Raw genomic sequence first — 22,332 nt, forward strand, 5'->3', positions numbered from 1 at the left:
GTAGTTAACATCTCCTAGCCACCGCAGTGTAAGCAGGTCCGACTCTTCCCAAGGTCATGGTCAATGCTTTGTCAAACGCGGTCCAGGATTTTCTCGTTTTGGTGAACAAATGCTGCTGAAATGATGCCCTCTCAGAAGGCCGTGCTGCCAATGGGATTTGTAACAAATACTCTTCCATTTTTTTACATGGGAAGAAAACATTGTCTGCTTATTTGGGTAATTCCTACAAGAATGCTTTACTAATCAGTCAGCACCTGTGGTCTACCAATCACCAACCATGTGGCTTCAGCGGACTAAGATTTGTATCCAGAATCTTTACAATGCTAGTTCCGTGATCTGACTTAGCCAACTGGCCATATGTAATAAAAAATAATTACTTTTCCAAACGTTCTCTAAATTATGCTCGCATTCTGTGAGCAAATACAACGACAAACAGCACACAAAGCACGAGACGACTCCGAACAAAAGCCGAGACGACAGCTCATAGCAGCAGCAGCAGCAGCAGGAGACGGAAACGCGCCCTGCCTCTCATCAACAGAAGACTTCCTCCACCCGCACCCTTAATGACATCCGGCTAATTAGGGAATGTGCTCTCTTGCGTTCGCAGACTGACTGCCGTAATTGCACATCGGGGCACTCCGAATTAAAAGTGGGAGACGGTGACACGGAGTCTGTGGATTAGTGTCATCGGTTAAGGGTTCGTAAAAAATACAAGATATGAACAAATATATAACATAAAAAAACCTAAGAATATAACAATCGCTTATTGCGCACGTCACGGCGCGGCAGACGTGCGCGAATTTGTTTCCGAAAGAAACCGGAGCCGTGAAAGAAGCCGCAGAAGGAGGTGGCAGTGCCTCCGCGTATGCCCCTTGCCGATCCACTGCTGGATGATGGCCTCGTCGTGTCGATTGCTTGACCGCCTCTGCTCCCCGCGTGGCTTGGTGAAGACGGGGAAGGGGGCGAGGGGGAGAGGCACGCAACGGGAGATCACCGCGTTGCCCCGTAGACTATAACACCTGGTACGCACGGTTGGTTAGTCCATCACAAACACTCTGCAGGCTCAAGTCCTGCTTAGCTGCTGCTGAGATTTGACAAGAGCGGGCATTTGGCAATCAGACATTGTACCGATTACGTACATTTATGAACGAGCTTTTTGTCTCTAGATTTGAAGCTAACGTGACTGCAAGGACTCATACTCTTAGGCTTTTTCGGTAAAGTCACGTAGGTTAGAATACAAATTAATAATTAAAATGAGAAAAATTCTAATAGAAGTAAAATAATAAATCATTATTTATTATCATTCTTATAATTTTTATTTTTTATTTTTATTTTTACCTACGTGACTTTACCGAAAAAACCTAAGAGAGCTTTTTGTCTCCTGCTATTAGGAATAAGCGTGGATTTGTACTAAGGTTATATGAACGTTGGTTGCTTTGAGTGAAGGTGTTAAAACGGATCCTTCTTTTAAACAAAATCTAGTCGACGGCAAGGCAACGTGCATGATCACGAGTTATTAATATCGCGACGAAATCTAAGACCGCCGCTGCTAAGTGACAAGCCAGAGGGAACGTGGTAGGTGAGAGTGTCGGTGACAGAGTGGAACCCGCGCGATTATTGCAACTTACTACTCTACGGGACGTCTGGCAAAAAAAAGTAATATAAAAAACTTTTTTTAAAAACACGCTTTAATAAATGTACCGTACTCGTAATGGAAGAACTCCACGACTCCATGAAGTGGCCCCGAAGCTTGCCATAACGTAAGGGACCCGTGGTGATTGACAGCCAACGTCAGTTGAGCGTGGACAATTAGACCCAAGCCGAACCATCTAACCTATTAAAAAGATGGTTTAACATTTATATTTTTAATGATAGAATATAGTATTGTCATCAGTAAGACATAAGTATACGAAGTTTGCAGTCGATACCACATTGGGAAATGGGTTAAAATTGAGTTACAAGATTTGAGGATACAACAACAACAACAGACAGAGTGAATTTCGATTTAAAGCTTTCGTGACTGCAGGGATTCATCTTCTTGGTTCTTTCGGACGCTGTCTTTCCGACAGCCCTGTTCTTCACCTGAGGACGGCTGCTTGCGTTGTGGCCAAAACGTCGTGAGAATTGTATTTTATGATGTTTAATTTTTATTATTTTGTTACTTCCCTTCTACGTGACTTTACCGAAAGAACCTAGAAGACAGACAGAGTGAGTTAAATAAAAGCGTGTAACAACATTACCAAGCTGCCGCGTATACAGACGTCTCTGGCACCACGTGTCGTGACGGGTACCGCTAGATCCGACACCGTCGTCCGTCCAGTGCTCGCCTAGCCGCATTGGCTTCCCGTTGCCGAACCAACGCATTCTGAAGGTCGCACTCGTCACACACACAAAGTCCTCGCCACAAGTGAACCACGACATCCTGCTGGTTTCGTCAAAGAAGCATAAACCATCACACAAACTCTGGCCATCACGCAAACTTTCTTGGCTCGCCATCAAGCAAAGACTGTCACCGCATCGCGCGCTTGAAGATGAGCTCCTGCGGCCGTCTCTTCTTTCCGATATTAGGAAGCAACTGGAGCCATGTATTTCAAAATCTAGATTGAAAACTTATTTTTTTAATAACTGATTTTTCTGTTTAGTGAGTTGCCCTTTCCCCGATACTTCTGATTGTCACGGTTGGCTACGTACGGTGCGAAAGAAGTTCAACATACACACGTACACGGCAATAGCTGTGCACTCTTTCTACTCTGACCGGGTTCTCGGTTGTTAAAGTTGTCTGGCCTTTTTCACAAGTTTGCTCCAATTGCGCAATCGGCATTGAGGACGCATTCAGCATGTTCTCACGCTGCAGTGCGACCACCATCCCCTCGCTCAGGTGACATCGTGGCCCGTGGAAGGCAATATCGTAGAACTACTTCTGACATCCATGACAGTGAGCTGTTATCTGCACAAGTGACAAATACAACTTACATTATTCAACAACTCCGTGGCCTTAAAAGAAAAAAAAAACCATGATATGCGATCTTCTTGGTTCTTTCGGTAAAATAAAACAATAAAATACAATTCTTACGACGGTTCGGCCACAACGCAAGCAGCCGTCCTCAGGTGAAGAACAGGTCTGTCGGAAAGACAGCGTCTGAATGAGAATTGTATTTTAATGTTTTATTTTTACTATTTTATTATTTCCCTTCTACGTGACTTTATCGAAAGAACCAAGAAGATGAATCCCTGCAGCACGAAAGCGTTAAATCGAAAGATGTTATGCGATGTTTGGGAAAATGCCCCTTCTTCATCAGCGTGTGCATGACGAGGCCAGAGAGACGACACCCAACACCATGGGGCCTGGTGGGAATAAAAAAAATAGAAATATTTTACAATGACCAGTTTATCTTCTTGGTTCTTTCGGTAAAGTCACGTAGAAGGGAAGTAATAAAGTAATAAAAATAAAAATAAAAAAATAATTTATTTCATTATATTATTTTATTATGTTTTATTTTTATTATTTTATTACTTCCCTTCTACGTGACTTTACCGAAAGAACCAAGAAGACGAATCCCTGCAGTCACGAAAGCTTTAAATCGAAATGACCAGTTTTTTTCTCACTTGCCCGTGGGATAGTTCCTCTACAACTTCTTTCACCAACCGTGCTATCGGTGGTGGATGGTAGTCAAAACAATTGACTTGCATCCCACTGGGATTTTTGCACACAGTATTGGTGTACGGTGATTTTTCTGCAATATGTTGCTGTCTTTTCTTGGATATTCTGTTTGCACATAGTCACTTTAAGATGTTTTCTTGTTCATGTTTTTGTTTTTTGTTTGTTGCGGTTGCACCCGATTCAAGAGCCGAATGGCTCACAGGGCTGTACCTAATAAATGAAACTTGAACTTTGAACAATTGTTGTTTTTAGTTTTCCGAGCACAAATGTATAACCAACCTGAGTGGTGCCCAGGATGACCGCCATCAACTCTTGGGAAGCCGGTTGAACCACGTGGTAGTTGGAACGTGGAATCTAGCCCAGGCTCTCAGCGGGTTCTGGCTCAGCGCTTTGACGTACGAGTCACCCAGTCACCTCCCTTGAGTCTCACCTTCATGAATGTGAAACGCGCATAAGTCAATACATTCAAATATATTTTTTTAGAGTCACAGGGGGTTACATTGGCATTGGCTCCCAGGCAGGGAATCGCCAAGGTCTAAAGGAAACAAATTGGCGAGCAAAGTGAGCCAGGGAGGTTCGGTGCAGAAGGAAGAGCAAGAAATCATGACATGCTTAGTCACGTACTGTGTGCACGTTGGACTTCTTTCGCTCATCGGAGGTGCGGGGGAAGGACAACAAACTAAACAAAGCAGTGTGCGTGGGGGAAGGGGAGGTGCCTGAGACAGAGAGAGAGAGACACACAGAGAGACATGGAGAGAGACACAGAGAGACACACACAGAGACAGAGCGAGACACATACTGAGACAGAGAGACAGACACAGAACGAGCGACGTGGAGAAAGCCTCGGAGAGACACACAGAGGCACAGAGATAGAGAGAGAGACACACACAGAGACACACACAGAGAGACACACAGAGAGACACACACTGAGACAGAGACACAGAGACACACACAGAGAGACACAGAGAGACACACAGAGACACACACAGAGAGACACACAGAGAGACACACACTGAGACAGAGACACACACAGAGACACACATAGAGAGACACACAGAGACACACACAGAGAGAGAGACACAGAGACAGACACGGAGACAGACAGAGACACACAGAGAGAGAGACACACACAGAGACACACACAGAGAGAGACACAGATACAGACACGGAGACAGACACAGAGAGACACACAGAGACACACACAGAGAGAGACACACAGAGACAGAGAAGGAGACAGACACGGAGACAGACACAGAGACAGACACACAGAGAGACACACAGAGCGACACACAGAGACACACACAGAGAGAGACACACAAAGACACAGAGACAGACACGGAGACAGACACGGAGACAGACAGACACATGATGAATCACACTCGGCTCTCGAGGTGCCCGTCACTCTGACGCTGCGGTGACTCGTCTCTATTTTAAGGAGAGGCGTGCCCGGGCTCAAGACGTTGGGGGAGTGTTGCCACCTGCCCAGACGTAAGTATAGACCCCACCACCTATGATCAGAGATGATAGCGGCAAACATCGCCGCATCGTAATCGCAAATACAAATTACTTTAAAGTAAAACGTTGAAGTGCATGCGGAATCGGATCGATTGATTGATAACCCAGCGAGATTTCGAGTCCCTGGTTTTTTAGTGTTTCTCCCGAGTTCGTGACCTGGGACCTCCCTACCAGTGACATTCCCATCGTGCTGTGGCTAGGGCTGAACGATTAATCGATTTGAAATCGAAATCTCAATTTGAAACAATGCGATTGGCAAATCGCAAAGGTTGAGATTTTTTTGCGATTTGAAATGTCCCGTTACTTTCTTATTGGAATTTTTTATTTTTTATTATAACTTTATGTTTTTAACTTAACAATTGTTCTATGTTTGATTGTTCTATTTAAATTAAAGCATTTTAATAAATACATGTTGGAAGCAATTCATTTGTTTAAAGTTCTCATCCTTGCATTAGAATATATGGAGCAGTTCATATGTTGATGGTATCCCGTGGTAATGCTCCATCACACGTTTTAAATCTATTACACAGTGAATATTGAACTGAAGCTTGTCTTAAAAAAATAATAATCGAAAATCAAATCGCAATCGCAATATCTGTTAGAACAATCACAATGACAGATTTTATTCAAAATCGTTCAGCCCTTGCTGTGGCCTGCACAGACTGCGAAATGACACTGCGTCTGTACCCGCATATGGAATAACATTTCGGTAAATCAAATATTAAACGTTTTATTTCGTTAATACAGATATATAGCAATTGGTCATCGTCATTATCTTCCGTGATCTACTAACTGCTGGTTGAAGGTCTTTCCACGCCAAGTCAGTTACCGGGGTTATTTGACCACACTTCAACATGCTGTTCTGTGCTATGATAGGGAATCAAACTCCTGTCCATTGGACTTACACGGTGGTTTGTGGAAAACTGCACCCTACGTTGTGTTCCTCAAGTTTTTTTTTATTGTATCGGTTTCTCGTGAAGTCCGGATCTTGATGTTTCTATCTCTCTGTCCAACGATACACACACACGCAATTATATAGATCCACGTCTTTCTCTACGGGTGTCTTGCATTTCCTAGCTTTGCGTCTGCCTCTATACAAATCCCCGTGTCTTTCTGTGCATATGTTATTTTGCATGTTTGGCTGCTATACATTTCCGCATGATGAGCCACTTCGTTGAGCTATTATTTGTTATATTAATAATAAGGCTTTACCCCTTTTTTCTGGCAACAAAACTGAAACCTTTTTACGAGGATTCATGTCTGCATTAACTACAATACTTGCAGTCAAATGCAAACAAAAACACACTACGATAATATATGCATTGTCCTTGAAACTGATTGGTCCACACTTATGATATTATTATATTTTTATTATATTTTATTATATTTTGGTACTGGCAAAGGAGGTCTAATGATGTAGATACTCACCCCGAGCCCTCATTACTTTGATATTGCATTGTCTTTGAGCTGTGCACGCCTTTTGGCGTCCTCTGGTCGAGCACCAATTGGTTCGAGGCTCAAAAGAAAGCCGGCCCTTGGTGTGGACCAATCAGTTTCAAGGACAATGCATATATTAAAATAGCGTGTTTTTTGTTTGCATTTTATGGTTAATGCAGACATAAATCATCGTGAAAAGGTTTCAGTTTTGTTGCTAGAAAAAAGGGGGAAAACCCCTATTAGTATATTTTGGTACTGGCAAAGGAGGTCACATGATCTATTACTTGTTGCCAGGTAGCTTCTGAAAAAGCAGATAATCGCTCAGTGGGCCTTACCTGGTAAAAAAAAAAAGATGTTTAGTTGTATTTACATGTTTTACCTTTCCAATACTTTGCACTCCTATCGTGTTTATTGTATTGTCTTTGTTGTTGTTGTTTTAACATTCTGACCCCATGCCCCTACTAGACATCTGTGAAATAAGAACTTCAAAGCTCTTGAACTTCAAATACATATTCTGGTTATATCTCTGTATCTGTATCTCTCCCCATCCCAGGCTGCCTCTCTTCCCGTCTGATCTGTCTCGAGAACGTGTCTGTTCACATCATCTGCATAGAGGCTCCCATGTGCTATCGAGACATCTCTGATTCTGTTCACGCGATAATCCTCACGACGAATTGCTCATTGTCAACCCACTGCTGCGTAGCGAAGGCCTCCCCGTGTTTGTTGCAGGTCAAGGCTGGTTGTTCTATCATTAACCACAACCATCAGAGCAGAATCGCAAAGTTGGGAGGAGAGCACGGGATTTGTTTACACATCGCTGGCCACTCACATTAGCCGTGGTCGCGAATCCAAATCCAGGTCCACTGGATTCATAGCGCAGTGCGCTAGACCGCTGCACCACCAATCACACACACACACACACGGGGTTACGTTTAATATTTTTGTTCGAAATACATTTTTTTTTATCGCGCAGTGCCTACCTCCTTGAAATTGCCTGCGACAAAGACGAAGAGCGAGGGGATTAGAGAGTGATACGGAAACGCGGAGAGAGAAAGATTAGACGCTGAACAGACGGCGAATCAGAATGTGGACCGATGCGGTATTTTCACTGCCAAAAGATTATTCTAAAGTCCCATTGAAGATGAGCCACGGGGTTTTTTGTTTGTTTTTCGGGACAATTTGTAGGAACTCCTAACCCGCGCGGATTAAAGGCCCGAGAATTGATGTATCCGAATCAATGGGAATGTCCGTGGCACTTAACACCCGCGCAGGAGGAAAATTACGCCACGCTAAGAAGAATAGGAATGCATTTTTCTTGATTCGAGTTTGCATCAAAACGGCTGAACATCACTCGCTAGGCGCCGTAATAAGCCATCTATTATAGGTGATCATTACACGCATTGCACCCCAATCACAATCTATGAGTAAGCCTATTGCGATCTATGTAGATTCAACTCAAACGTTGCACAGTGACAAAATGCGTGAACAGAGCATGGAGGTAAAGGGGGAGCACTGCAGTTCCTTGTCCACGCCACTGCCGGCAGAAGGGCCTCCACCAGAGGGAGCTCTACAGAGCCCCCTCTCTATAGAAGGTCTTTTGCCTACTTTTCCACGCCAGCCAGACGTCTTTGTATAATGCGTTGAATAGTTGCAATTTTTAGACAGTGACATGGCCTAGTGGTCGTGCATTACAGGGGCGCCGTGGCGCCGAGATGTTAATTTCCTCGCCTGGTATGCGGGAGGTCGTGGGTTTGATCCCGACCCTGATGATGCCTGTTTCTTTTAAGTTTGCATGTGTCTCTCTCTCTCTCCCCGTGGTCGCGTGGATTTGTCCTCCGGGTTTTCCCTCCGCATTTTAGAATCAACGTGCGCTCAGAGTGTTTGTCTGCTATAAATGTCCACGTGACGATGGGCCACTTTGTTGAGCTGTCATTTGTGATGGGCAGGTCGCTTGTGAAAAAGAGTTACGAAACAGCTCAGTGGGGCTTTACCTGGGAAAAAAAATAGTTAAAATCTTCTTTTATTTTTACAGGATAACATCATTGTGTGCCGTCTATGTCACAGTGGACGTCAAAGATCCCTGACGTCACTCGCAAGAGGAGACCCATCGTGTTTGACCGCGTCGGGGGAAAAAACATTGCCATCTTCGAAAATGATCCGTAAATGACCCAAATTTTTATTCCACGCAGCAATCATCACCCCTCCCACCCACAATTGATGAGAAGGTCTATGAAGATGCTACGAGACTCACACAGTGATCCACAGACACACAGAGATCCACAGATTCACACAGTGACCCACAGACTCACATAGTGACCCAAAGACTCACACAGTGATCCACAGACTCACACAGTTATCCAGACTTACACAATAACCCACAAACTCAAACAGTAACCCTCAGACTCACACAGTGACCCACAGACTCACAGAGTGACCCACAGACTCAGACAGTGACCCATAGACACACACAGTGACCTACAAACTTACACAGTAACCCACAGACTCACACAGTGACCCACAGACACACACACAGTAACCCACAGACTCACCACACAGAGACCCACAGACTCACACAGAGACCCACAGACTCACACAGTGACCCACAGACTCACACAGATACCCATAGACTCACACAGTGACCCACAGACTCACACAGTGACCCACAGACTCACACAGAGACCCACAGACTCACACAGTGATCCACAGACTCTCACAGTGACCCACAGACTCACGCAGTAACCCACAACCTCACACAGTGACCCACAGACTCACACAGAGACCTACAGACTCACAGTGACCTACAGACTCACACAGTGACCCACAGACTCACATAGAGACCCACAGACTCACACAGTGACCCACAGATTCACAAAGTGACCCACAGACTCACACAGAGACCTACAGACTCCCACAGTGAACCACAGACACACACAGTGATCCACAGACTCACACAGTGACCCACAGACTCACACAGTGACCCACAGACTCACACAGTGACCCACAGACTCACACAGAGACCCACAAACTCACACAGTGATCCAGACTCCCACAGTAACTCACAGACTTACACATTAACCCACAGACTCACAAAGAGACTCATAGACTCACACAGTGACCCAAAGACACGCACAGAGACTCAGAGACTCGCATAGAGACACAGAGATGAGAAGGGCTATGGAGGTGCTGTGCATGCAGGGCAGATGGGGTAGAGGAAGACTGGGGTGGGGAGATGGGAGGATGCGCTGAGGTGAGTTATGAGGACAGCCAGTGGATGTGAGTAGAGAGCAGCTACGGAATAGAAGCACAAGGAGGGAGAGGATCTCCAGCAGCCGACCCCAAGCAGTAGCAGGACGACTGGTTTAAGAGGAAAAAAGAAACAAAGTTACACGATTCCCGTAAATTATTTGGTGATGCTTCATTGGCAGTGGTACGCAGAAAACTCACATGCATTAATAGCATTGCAATACAAATAGTACAATAAAAAATATGTCATTGGGGACGTTTTGGGCAATAGAGTGGATAGACTCACAGACTGCCAGACTCAAACAGAGACCCACAGCCCAACACATAGACCACCAAACTCACACAGAGACCCACAGACCCACAAAGAGACCCACAGACCTATACAGAGACCAACAGACTCACACAGAGACCTACAAACTCACACAGAGACCAACAGACTCACACAGAGACTCACAAACTCACACAGAAACCAACAGACTCACACAGAGACCCACAAACTCACACAGAGAACCACAGCTCAACACAGAGACCACCAAACTCACACAGAGACCCACAGACTTACACAGAGACCCACACAGACCCACACAGAGACCGACAACTTCACACAGAGACTCACAGACTCACACAGAGTCTCAAAGACCAACACCGAGACGCGCAGACACATACAGAGACCCACATACTTGCAGAGACCCACACAGAGACCAACAGACTCACACAGAGACTCACAGACCCCCACAGAGACCCACAGACACACACAGAGACCCACAGACTCACACAGAGTCTCACAGACTCACACAGAGACCCACCGACTCACACAGAGACCCACAAACTCACACAGAGACCAACAGACTCACACAGAGTCTCACAGACCCACACAGAAACCCACAGACTTACACACGAGACCCACACGGAGACCCACAAACTCACACAGAGACCCACAGACCCACACAGAGACCGACAACCTCACAGAGACTCACAGACCCACACAGAGACCCACAAATTCTCGCAGAGATTCACAGACCCACACAGAGACCCACAGACTTACACAGAGACCAATAACCTCACAGAAACTCACAGACCCACACAGAGACCCACAAACTCACACAGAGACCGACAACGGAGCTGCTGCGAGCAACTTGAGCAGCAGCGACGCGAACTCGCGAGAGGGTCTCGCGAACGCGCGCCACCGCTGCCGCCAAAGATTAAAACAAACAAATAAATATATAAACCACCCGCGAATAAGTCCATTCGACCCGGTTAAGATAACGGAGCTCATCGATTTGGCATTAAGATAACCCCCGCTAATGCGTTTATCGGAATTAACCCAGCGAAAAGTTTGTTCTGCTCAGAGGGCGAGCGGCGTTCGATTTCTCCCGCGCTGTGCGGGCCGGCGGCCTCTTGCGCTGCGCGGATTTCCCCGTGGGGCCGATTTGAAGCCCAAGGTCGCCTCTGGCCTCTCTCTCTCGAGGAGGAGGAGTGGCGTAACGAGCAGCGTGGGGCAAGCAGGGCACCCCCTGCCCCACGCTGCTCACACAGAAACCCACAGACCCACGCAGAGACCCACAGATTTACACAACGACCCACACAGAGACCGACAAACTCACACAGAAACTCACAGACCCACACAGAGACCCACAACCTCACACATAAACTCACAGACCCACACAGAGACCCACAAACTCACACAGAAACTCACAAAACCACACAGAGACTCACAGACCCACACAGAGACCCGCAGACCCACACAGAGACTCACAGACCCACACAGGGCACCCTCTACCTGCCCCCGGTGGCCAAAGCTACGAGTTGAGTCCGCCTTGACAACCACCGTGACATATGTTTTCAACAACGGTGTAAAAGAACAGCAACTTTAATTTAAACCGCGGTTTAAATACATTGTCATGAAAACGTTTTCACACAGAACTCCATTTCTGGGAATTTATTTTCATGAGATGCGCGTCATTTCTTTCGCCCCTACAGCGTTAGATGTTCGAGACCGTGAGCGTAACGATGGTGCGATTAGGCAAGAGAAGGCCGCGATATAGCCGAGGTGCGACCGTGCGAGAAAAATCTAATATTGGGGCCCCACCGGACCGATTGCTGCTCCCCCCTGAGCTGATAATGTCGTCACTACGTCACTGGTGATATTGTCCCTACGTCACTGGTGATATTGTCACTACGTCACTGGTGATATTGTCACTACGTCACTGGTGATATTGTAACTACGTCACTGGTGATATTGTCACTACGTCACTGGTGATATTGTCACTACGTCACTGGTGATATTGTAACTACGTCACTGGTGATATTGTAACTACGTCACTGGTGATATTGTAACTACGTCACTGGTGATATTGTAACTACGTCACTGGTGATATTGTAACTACGTCACTGGTGATATTGTAACTACGTCACTGGTGATATTGTCACTACGCCACTGGTGATATTGTCACAACGTCACTGGTGATATTGTCACTACGTCACTGGTGATATCGTCACTACGTCACTGGTGATATTGTAACTATGCCACTGGTGATATTGTAACTACGCCACTGGTGATATTGTAACTACGTCACTGGTGATATTGTAACTACGTCACTGGTGATATTGTTACTACGTCACTGGTGATATTGTCACTACGTCACTGGTGATATTGTCACTACGTCACTGGTGATATTGTAACTACGTCACTGGTGATATTGTAACTACGTCACTGGTGATATTGTCACTACGTCACTGGTGATATTGTCACTACGCCACTGGTGATATTGTCACTACGTCACTGGTGATATTGTAACTACGTCACTGGTGATATTGTCACAACGTCACTGGTGATATCGTCACTACGTCACTGGTGATATCGTCACGACGTCACTGGTGATATCGTCACGACGTCACTGGTGATATCGTCACTACGTCACTGGTGATATTGTCACTACGTCACTGGTGATATCGTCACGACGTCACTGGTGATATTGTAACTACGCCACTGGTGATATTGTAACTACGTCACTGGTGATATTGTCACTACGTCACTGGTGATATTGTAACTACGTCACTGGTGATATTGTAACTACGTCACTGTTGATATTGTTACTACGCCACTGGTGATATTGTAACTACGTCACTGGTGATATTGTTACTACGCCACTGGTGATATTGTAACTACGTCACTGGTGATATTGTCACTACGCCACTGGTGATATCGTCACTACGTCACTGGTGATATTGTAACTACGTCACTGGTGATATTGTCACTACGTCACTGGTGATATTGTAACTACGTCACTGGTGATATTGTAACTACGTCACTGGTGATATTGTAACTACGTCACTGGTGATATCGTCACTACGTCACTGGTGATATTGTCACTACGTCACTGGTGATATTGTAACTACGTTAATGGTGATATTGTCCCTACGTCACTGGTGATATTGTTACTACGCCACTGGTGATATTGTAACTACGTCACTGGTGATATTGTAACTACGTCACTGGTGATATTGTAACTACGCCACTGGTGATATTGTAACTACGTCACTGGTGATATTGTAACTACGTCACTGGTGATATCGTCACTACGTCACTGGTGATATTGTAACTATGCCACTGGTGATATTGTAACTACGTCACTGGTGATATTGTAACTACGTCACTGGTGATATTGTAACTACGTCACTGGTGATATTGTTACTACGTCACTGGTGATATTGTAACTACGTCACTGGTGATATTGTTACTACGCCACTGGTGATATTGTAACTACGTCACTGGTGATATTGTCACTACGTCACTGGTGATATTGTAACTACGTCACTGGTGATATTGTCACTACGTCACTGGTGATATTGTCACTACGTCACTGGTGATATTGTAACTACGTCACTGGTGATATTGTAACTACGTCACTGGTGATATTGTCACTACGTCACTGGTGATATTGTCACTACGCCACTGGTGATATTGTCACTACGTCACTGGTGATATTGTAACTACGTCACTGGTGATATTGTCACTACGTCACTGGTGATATTGTCACTACGCCACTGGTGATATTGTAACTACGTCACTGGTGATATTGTAACTATGCCACTGGTGATATTGTAACTACGTCACTGGTGATATTGTAACTACGTCACTGGTGATATTGTCACTACGTCACTGGTGATATTGTAACTACGTCACTGGTGATATTGTAACTATGCCACTGGTGATATTGTCACTACGTCACTGGTGATATCGTCACTACGTCACTGGTGATATTGTCACTACGTCACTGGTGATATCGTCACTACGTCACTGGTGATATTGTAACTACGTCACTGGTGATATTGTCACTATGTCACTGGTGATATTGTCACTTCGTCACTGGTGATATTGTCACTACGTCACTGGTGATATTGTCACTATGTCACTGGTGATATTGTCACTTCGTCACTGGTGATATTGTCACTATGTCACTGGTGATATTGTCACTACGTCACTGGTGATATTGTAACTACGTCACTGGTGATATCGTCACTATGCCACTGGTGATATTGTCACTACGTCACTGGTGATATCGTCACTACGTCACTGGTGATATTGTCACTACGTCACTGGTGATATTGTCACTACGCCACTGGTGATATTGTAACTACGTCACTGGTGATATTGTCACTACGCCACTGGTGATATTGTAACTACGTCACTGGTGATATTGTAACTACGTCACTGGTGATATTGTCACTACGTCACTGGTGATATTGTCACTACGTCACTGGTGATATTGTCACTACGCCACTGGTGATATTGTAACTACGTCACTGGTGATATTGTAACTACGTCACTGGTGATATTGTCACTACGTCACTGGTGATATTGTCACTACGCCACTGGTGATATTGTAACTACGTCACTGGTGATATTGTAACTACGTCACTGGTGATATTGTCACTACGCCACTGGTGATATTGTAACTACGTCACTGGTGATATCGTCACTACGTCACTGGTGATATTGTAACTACGTCACTGGTGATATCGTCACTACGTCACTGGTGATATCGTCACTACGTCACTGGTGATATTGTAACTACGCCACTGGTGATATCGTAACTACGTCACTGGTGATATTGTCACTACGTCACTGGTGATATTGTAACTACGTCACTGGTGATATCGTAACTACGTCACTGGTGATATTGTCACTACGTCACTGGTGATATCGTCACTACGTCACTGGTCTTGAGAAACAAAAATTTAAATCGTGACCCCATGCCTGGTAAAGGCGCGGTGGAGATTGAGATGATCTCTCCCTCTTTGTCTCTCTCTCGTTGTCTGCGGCTGCGCGAAACGACACGGCGAACCAGCGTCGTCACGCGCGCGTTCTGCTCCACTTGAAGCTCCGCCACGCGTCCAAGAGGCTCTGGTGATAACCTGGCAGCCTCGTGTAGTCGACCAGGCTCAGGTCCATCAGGAAGAGCTCCTTTCCGTACCCCAGGAACCCCCCCCCCCCTCCCGCATTCTTTAGCAGGACGAGGGCCGGCGACTTTCAGTGTGGCTCTTCCCAGTCGTACAGCGGCCGCCTGACGGCCATGAGCCTTAAGCCTGAAGCTCATGACCCTGGCGGCGACGTCCACCAGCCCCTTTCCACCCTCGCCCACCGGCAGGCAGGGAACGCCCGGCCTGAGCCAGTGTTCCCATGCCAGACGAAGTGCGCGAGTGAGTGGATGATTCTGGTGAGTAGCCGAGCAGGAGGCTGGAGGGCCTTGGTCTTGTGCCACAGGACTGATGCTGCCAGGGTGTTAGCGACGAGCACTCGGCCCCAGAAAGAGATCTGCGGAGCGAGGCGTGCCCATGTCAGTAATTTCACCTCGATTGTGTCCGCCAGCTCTATCCAGTTGTTTAGAGCGACGTGCGGTTTCCCCAGGTAACCCCCCAGGTACTTGACTCTGTCGTCCTGCCAACTGACTCCTCCTGGGAGGAGCACAGAGCGAACGCCGCCTCGCGACCCCAAACACAGCGGGGGTCTCGCACTTGGCCCAGTTGACCCTGGCGGAGGAGGCCTTCTCGTACACTTCAACCGCTTGGCAGACCGTGGAGACGTCATGCGCATCGTTGAGTACGACGCATATGTCGCCTGCGTAAGCCGAGAACTTTACGACCGCATTCTCAGGTCCCGGGACCTTGAGGCCAGACAGATTTTGACTGAGGTGGAGAGAGACCGATCCCGAAGATGGCATTCCCATAAATATATTGCAAATCCCACAAAGGAGCTTTGCCGATGATCAAATTTGCAAGTCGTCACGTGTACCCGCGTAGAAGCCGTCATCATGAGCCACGATGTCGCGACTGCTCGATGCAGTCTTTATCAAAGGGGGTCTGCATACCCATGATCTCGCTGCCTCGCGATGCAGAAATCTACACAGCTCCTGCATTGCGTCCCTCCATCTCCGGAGAGTCTTGACCACAGGTTGTCATCCCTTCCGTGCGGAGTGGCTACGTACGGTACGAAATACGTGCAACGTAAATACATACACACTAAGCCCACTTGCTTTTTTTAAAAGTCTCTAACTTATATGCGTGTTCTCTAATCCACGTGTTCCTCTTCCGGCCTATCGGGTGTAATTCTAAGCGTGCATCTCTCCCCACACGCCACTTTGTGCACTCTTCGGCGTTTGTGCCGTTGTCTTTGTCACTGTTCATGTTTCTGATCCACTTCATTGCGGGGTGTAGACCTCGGTTACAAAAACAAAAACTTTTCTCGGCACATTAATTGCGAGTTGAATTCCAGGTCGGATTTCCACACAGCTCATTATCCTAGAGCAGGGGTCGGCAACCTACGGCTCCGGAGCCGCATGCGGCTCTTTACGGGCTGCTTCTTGACGATATGTACGTATGTACAGTATGTACTCAGATGCATTGCGGCTCTTGAAATAATGAATTTTGTACCGAATTGGAAAGAAATGGATCTTCTTGTTATTTTGGTTGCCGACCCCTGTCCTAGAACAATCGGTTTTACCCTTTCTGGCGATAAAACGGGTGTCAAGGTCTTATTGGTTCTTTCGGTAAAGTCACGTAGAAGGGAAATAAAATAAAAATAAAATGATTGTGTTCACGCTTACGGTGACTTTCAGACCGAATTCCATCATCTTCCTCTCCCCCTCCTCTTTTCAGAACATAGATGGACTCGTTCATCTGACCAAATGCCAAATCGCTGTCCGTGGTGCTGACGTTAAAAAAAAAACGCCACTTTTTTCAAATTTTCTTGCTGTGGATTTCACACCTGATGATGATTGCTTGTGTTGCAGTCGAAACGTCGTGAGAATTTTATTGTTTAATATTTGTATTATTTTGTCATTTCCCTTCTACGTGACTTTACCGAAAGAACCAAGAATATGAATCCCTGCAGTCACGAAAGCTTTAAATCGAAACTTAGGTGTCAAGATGTTAAAACACTAAACATAATTTTTACTCAAGCAATCCTGTCTGCATTAACCACACGTACTTTCAGTTTCAGTTTTCAGTTTCATTTATTTGGTATAGCCCTGTGAGCCATGCGGCTCTTGACTCGGGTGCAACCGCAACAAAACAAAAACATGAACAAGAAACATCTTAAAGTGACTACACGCAACAGAAACATCCTGGAAAAAAACAGCAAAGTCTTCTAGAAAAAACACCGCGTTTCAACGCTGTGTGCAAAAATCCCAGTGGGATGCAAGTCAAACAATAACAATCATAACACAATTTAGATTAATGTTATCAGGCTAATTCTTTACTACAACAAACAAACATGGCTAAAGCAAAACGTTTTCAACACCACCAAAATAAAGCTTGTGGTGAACATGCAAAAAAAAACATGCTCTGATAATATATGCATTGTCTTTGAAACTGATTGGCCCACACCATCTTATTATCCCTCTGGAGTGGATACAATTAAGTACCGTTTAGTGGGACGTCGACAAGAGGATGCGTTACGGATTATCTCGCCCCAGTCATATGAATGTGGAATTTCACGCAAGAGGCTGCACAAGAAAACAGAAATCATTGACTGCAGAGGTTTGATATCTGGGGAAAAAAATTGCTTCATAGCTCATCGGATTTCTCCAGGATAAATATTCTGATGCTAAATCGCCGATCAATGTTTTATTCATCTGCCGCTGTGTGGTTCAGCACGTGTCGGGGAGCTAATTCAGTCCCTGAATTCACTTCGTAAATGCGCGGCGAAGCGTCGGACACCGTGCTTGACAACACGGAGTACAACCCGAAAACGCAACCGGAGAGAGAACATTGAGATGACCTTATTAGTCGTTCGCTGACAGAATTTTCCCCGCTGGTCTAAGTGGGCCGAAATGGAGATTGGTTTATTTGTTATGTGGGTCCCTCTAGCTAAAGTTAATCCCATCTAGGAGGAGAGAGAGAGAGAGAGAGAGAAAGAAATAGGCAGGCAAATCAGACATGGACATTAAAAAACCACGTTTTTTTTTTCATTTGAAACTCCAATTATCTCCAGATGACACATTTTCAGAGAACTTCCTCCACGGATGTCTTGAACAGAGCGTGTTCCTCTCCTCGCTGCTCGCCTCTCATCCTCCCCCCTCCCTCTCAGCTCACCGCCCACCAAACTTTCAGCAGCCCACAGTGAGGGGGGGAGCAGGGAGTGGAGGGGGGGAGATGGAATCGCCCCTTCGGGATGTTATTGCCGAGCGAGCGAGCGAGCGCGCGCGCGTTAACGCGTCGAGAGCGATTTAGCGCAATTTACCATTAATGTTTAGTCTGATTGATGGCCTTGAGATGTAATTTGGCTGCTGCTCGTTGCACCTGAAGTAAAACGAGTGCGCGCGCGCGCGTGCGCACAAGGGGCATCGCGAGAAGTGGCACAGTGGTTATGGAAACTGCGATGCGCATGCTCCTCTGACCTGGGTTCAACTCGTGACGGCGACGCGCGTCAGCTGTCACTGTCAGTGGCGGAACGTGACGTGTCAACGAGGGCTCTTGGAGGTGATTTGACCATACCTCACCACTCCTGTTCAGCGGGGGTTTTGTGAAAGTGGGGAAGCATAGACACGGGATCGTAGCACAGTACAACAATGGTTGTTGTATCGCTCTCTGCACCAAACAGTGTAGCAATAACGTTGTCTACGGGTCTCGAAGCATATTCAGAAAGGGACCTGCGTTGTGATATTTGGCAAATTACGTTGGCTAGTTGATGGCACAGTAGAACAATAATAACAATAACTTTAATTTTATATAGCGGTCATTCATGCAAATATCAAGCCACAACGCTGTACATTCCTTGCATACAGAAGGATCAAATCCCATGTACAGCCACTACCAAGAACAACGAAACCTCGACTGCTACCAAGCAAAATTAAAAAAAACTAAGATTTTATTTTCATCAAGAAGTGGCACCAAAATCGAACAGCGCAACCAACAATGGAGCTATCAGAAAGATAACAAATAAAACAACGCGGTGTGCATGGGACGTCCACTCCGCGTGTAACTTGAAACGACACCTCTCTCTATCACACACACACACTCACGTGGCACCTGCAGAAGGCGTGCGTCTTCGACGTTTCAAACCGGCGCGCTCTAAAGTCACGTGGCGTGCGTGGGGGGGGGGGGGCTGACCTTTGTCAAGCACGCGGTACGCAACTTGTTCCGGCCCCGGAGGAGACGTGGAGACCAAAACAATCAACTCCACCACGGGGAGACGGACGCTGCCGCGGTGCGCCCACGATCACTCCAGAGCCTCAGACACCGTGGGCTCATCCAGGACCACCCCCCACCCCCCGTCCCCCGCGGTTCGTCGACCACGGCTCAGATGGTGCCAGCAGATCGTTCTCATCGATGTCCTCGACCGATGGCTTCGCGAGACTTTGCCCGCCGAGTGAAACTTTTGCTCCGACACTCGAGTGACGCCTCCGGTCTCATCCGTCTCCCGTCGCCTCCCTCGCCGGTCAATCACTCTCCCCACGACCATCGCGCCACGCGGTGACGATGCGAGGCCACGCGACAAACGAACGACGTCTTCGCGGGTTTGGAGGTCGAGGGCCGCCGAGGCGAGGGACCAATCATGGTGCAACAAACAAACGGACACCAAAGTTGACCCCTGCCGCACAGCTGGGCCGTCAACAACAACAACAAGTCTCAACCACCGTGACGTCTCAATTATAACACTGGTCAACAACAACATTTTTTTTTTCTGGCCTGGACTTTTGCAGCTGTTTTAGACTTATTTCAGGGTGCTGATTCCAAATCTGATCTCAGATTTGCTCTATCACATCTCATTTTTATGCTATCGGCATACCCCGTTTTCATTGATTTTACCCGAAATTAACTCTGTCACTTATGATTGCAAGTTGTTGCGAGTCGGTGACTGCTTTAGTGTTAAAATATGGTGCTGTATTTTTAGGATAGTGTGTTTATAATATAATTTTATGTAGATATCCACATTTATTTAATATTTTTCTTCTGCAGTTTTTATTGAAAATGCAATATTTGATATCTCAAAAACCTGATGTGATAGACAAAAACTTATTTGGAATCAGCACCCCAAAATTACCTTAAACCCATTGGAATACCTTATGCCAGAAAAAGTGTGTTGACCAGTGTAATCTCATAATCAACGTTTTTGGGTTTCGATCGCGTTATTTATACATGTGTCGTAACCCTCCACCACCCGACACGGCCAATCAGTAAAAAGTGTCACGTTGACAAAAGACAAATAGTTCACTGCTTTAGCCCACCGGTGTGTTGAAGCGTGAAACCACAACAATTTACAATTTGAGTAGCACGACGTTTCGCTGGTAATTGCATCCAGCATCATCGGGCAATTCGCCAGAATGGTGAGGCTCTGCTGTGTCTCCCGTTCTTATATAGAGAAGCAGCAGGGTGACGTCATCATTAACTCATCAGGTGCAAAGAACCCAGAGACAGTGTAATCTCTCAGGCGGAGGATAATTGCGTGATAACGCGACGGGGAAATGCGGTCCCACTCCGCTCAGCTGATGAGGTCGCCGGGTCCAGTTTCACTATTTTGTATTTTACCAGCGTGAGGCCCGCTGAGTTATGTAGCTTTCTTTTTCAGAAGAGACCTGTTCACAAGTGATAGCTCAACAAAGTGAATTATCACGTGACGTTGATTCTAAATGTGGAGGTAAAACCGGAGAACCCAGAGATAAAATCAGCACGGCTACGGGGAGAACGCGCAAACTCCAAATACACAGGCATCGTCGGGGTCGGGGTCGAACCCACGACTTCTTGTGTACCAGGCGAGGTGGTTAACATCTTCTTGCCACTGTGGCATTGGCCAAACATCCCGGCTCAGGACCCCCCCACCCCGCTCCCTCCCTCGCCGCCCTCCTGAATCGGAGTCTCAAGACTCGGCGTGACGGTGCAATCGATTTTCAGAGGCGGATGTCGCCGTGGTGTCAAAGGCGAGAGGACGGTGGAATTGCAACGCAGAGGTCGCCGCTTTGATTTGATTTCCCATCGCGGCAGTTCCATCAACAGGCGAGTTTAGATTATGATCCCCTCCATCCCCCCCACTCCCCATGCCTCTGTCTATCCAGCCGTAGATCGGTAGGTCGCATTGTGGTGGGGTAAAGTGTGAGCGCTCCCACCTCTCCCAATGTGTCTAGTCGGCGTGGAAGAGTAGGCCGAATGGCTGGTCGAGGGGGCGATTTCGTGAAAGTAAGGCCATCAGCAGTGGCGTGGGCCAGGTGTATCCGTCGGTGGGTTGGATGCCGGCCCACTCAGCGTGAACTTTCGCGAGCTGTTGGATGTCGCTCTTCGTTTACAATTCCTCAATTTCCTCCGGATGCCGCCTCTCACCTTGACGCGCAAGGCGGACGGGCAGAGATTTGGTTAACTTCTCACTCGAGTAGTAGCTGGCTCTGCCGAACACTGCTGCCTTGCAAGGCACGTAATTGGGTTTCAGACGGTTTGTCTAATTGCCGAAATACGTTGCGTATTAAGCTACATTAATGTTGCAAAACCAAAGTAATGACTCTCGCGTCGAGGCCCATTTAAAGAGCATTCGAGGATGGCTGTCATTGAAATATAATGTCACTATTGTTAGTCGTGAGCGCAAATCAACCTCTGGATGTCGGGTTCAAAGCGCAGTGCGCTAATCACTGCGCCACCGCTCCCCTCCATACAAAACAAATTCCCTAGTATGGCCGAAATAGACGTTTCTGGCAGGCGCTGTTAACGAGCACCTATGAAGGCCGGAACGGCACACGAAGGGGTGGGTGACCAGTACCAGGCCTGGTCGCCTTTGTCACCATAGTGGCGATGTTTACACACTCCTCCCGAGACTCATTTGTGGCTGAGTCGACCTACATGTCCACGCATACACCCACTGGCGAACTCACAGCCCAGATGTGATAGTGTTAAAGGTTATCATTCTCATGTGCACGCATGCATGGAAGACAACTTCATATTCGTTTCAACCCTTTATCAACCCCCGACACGGATGAAGGCCTCCCCAT

This window comes from Lethenteron reissneri, chromosome 49 (assembly GCF_015708825.2).
Source record: "Lethenteron reissneri isolate LAM-NWPU_2019-01 chromosome 49, ASM1570882v1, whole genome shotgun sequence".
Lineage (NCBI taxonomy): Eukaryota > Metazoa > Chordata > Hyperoartia > Petromyzontiformes > Petromyzontidae > Lethenteron > Lethenteron reissneri.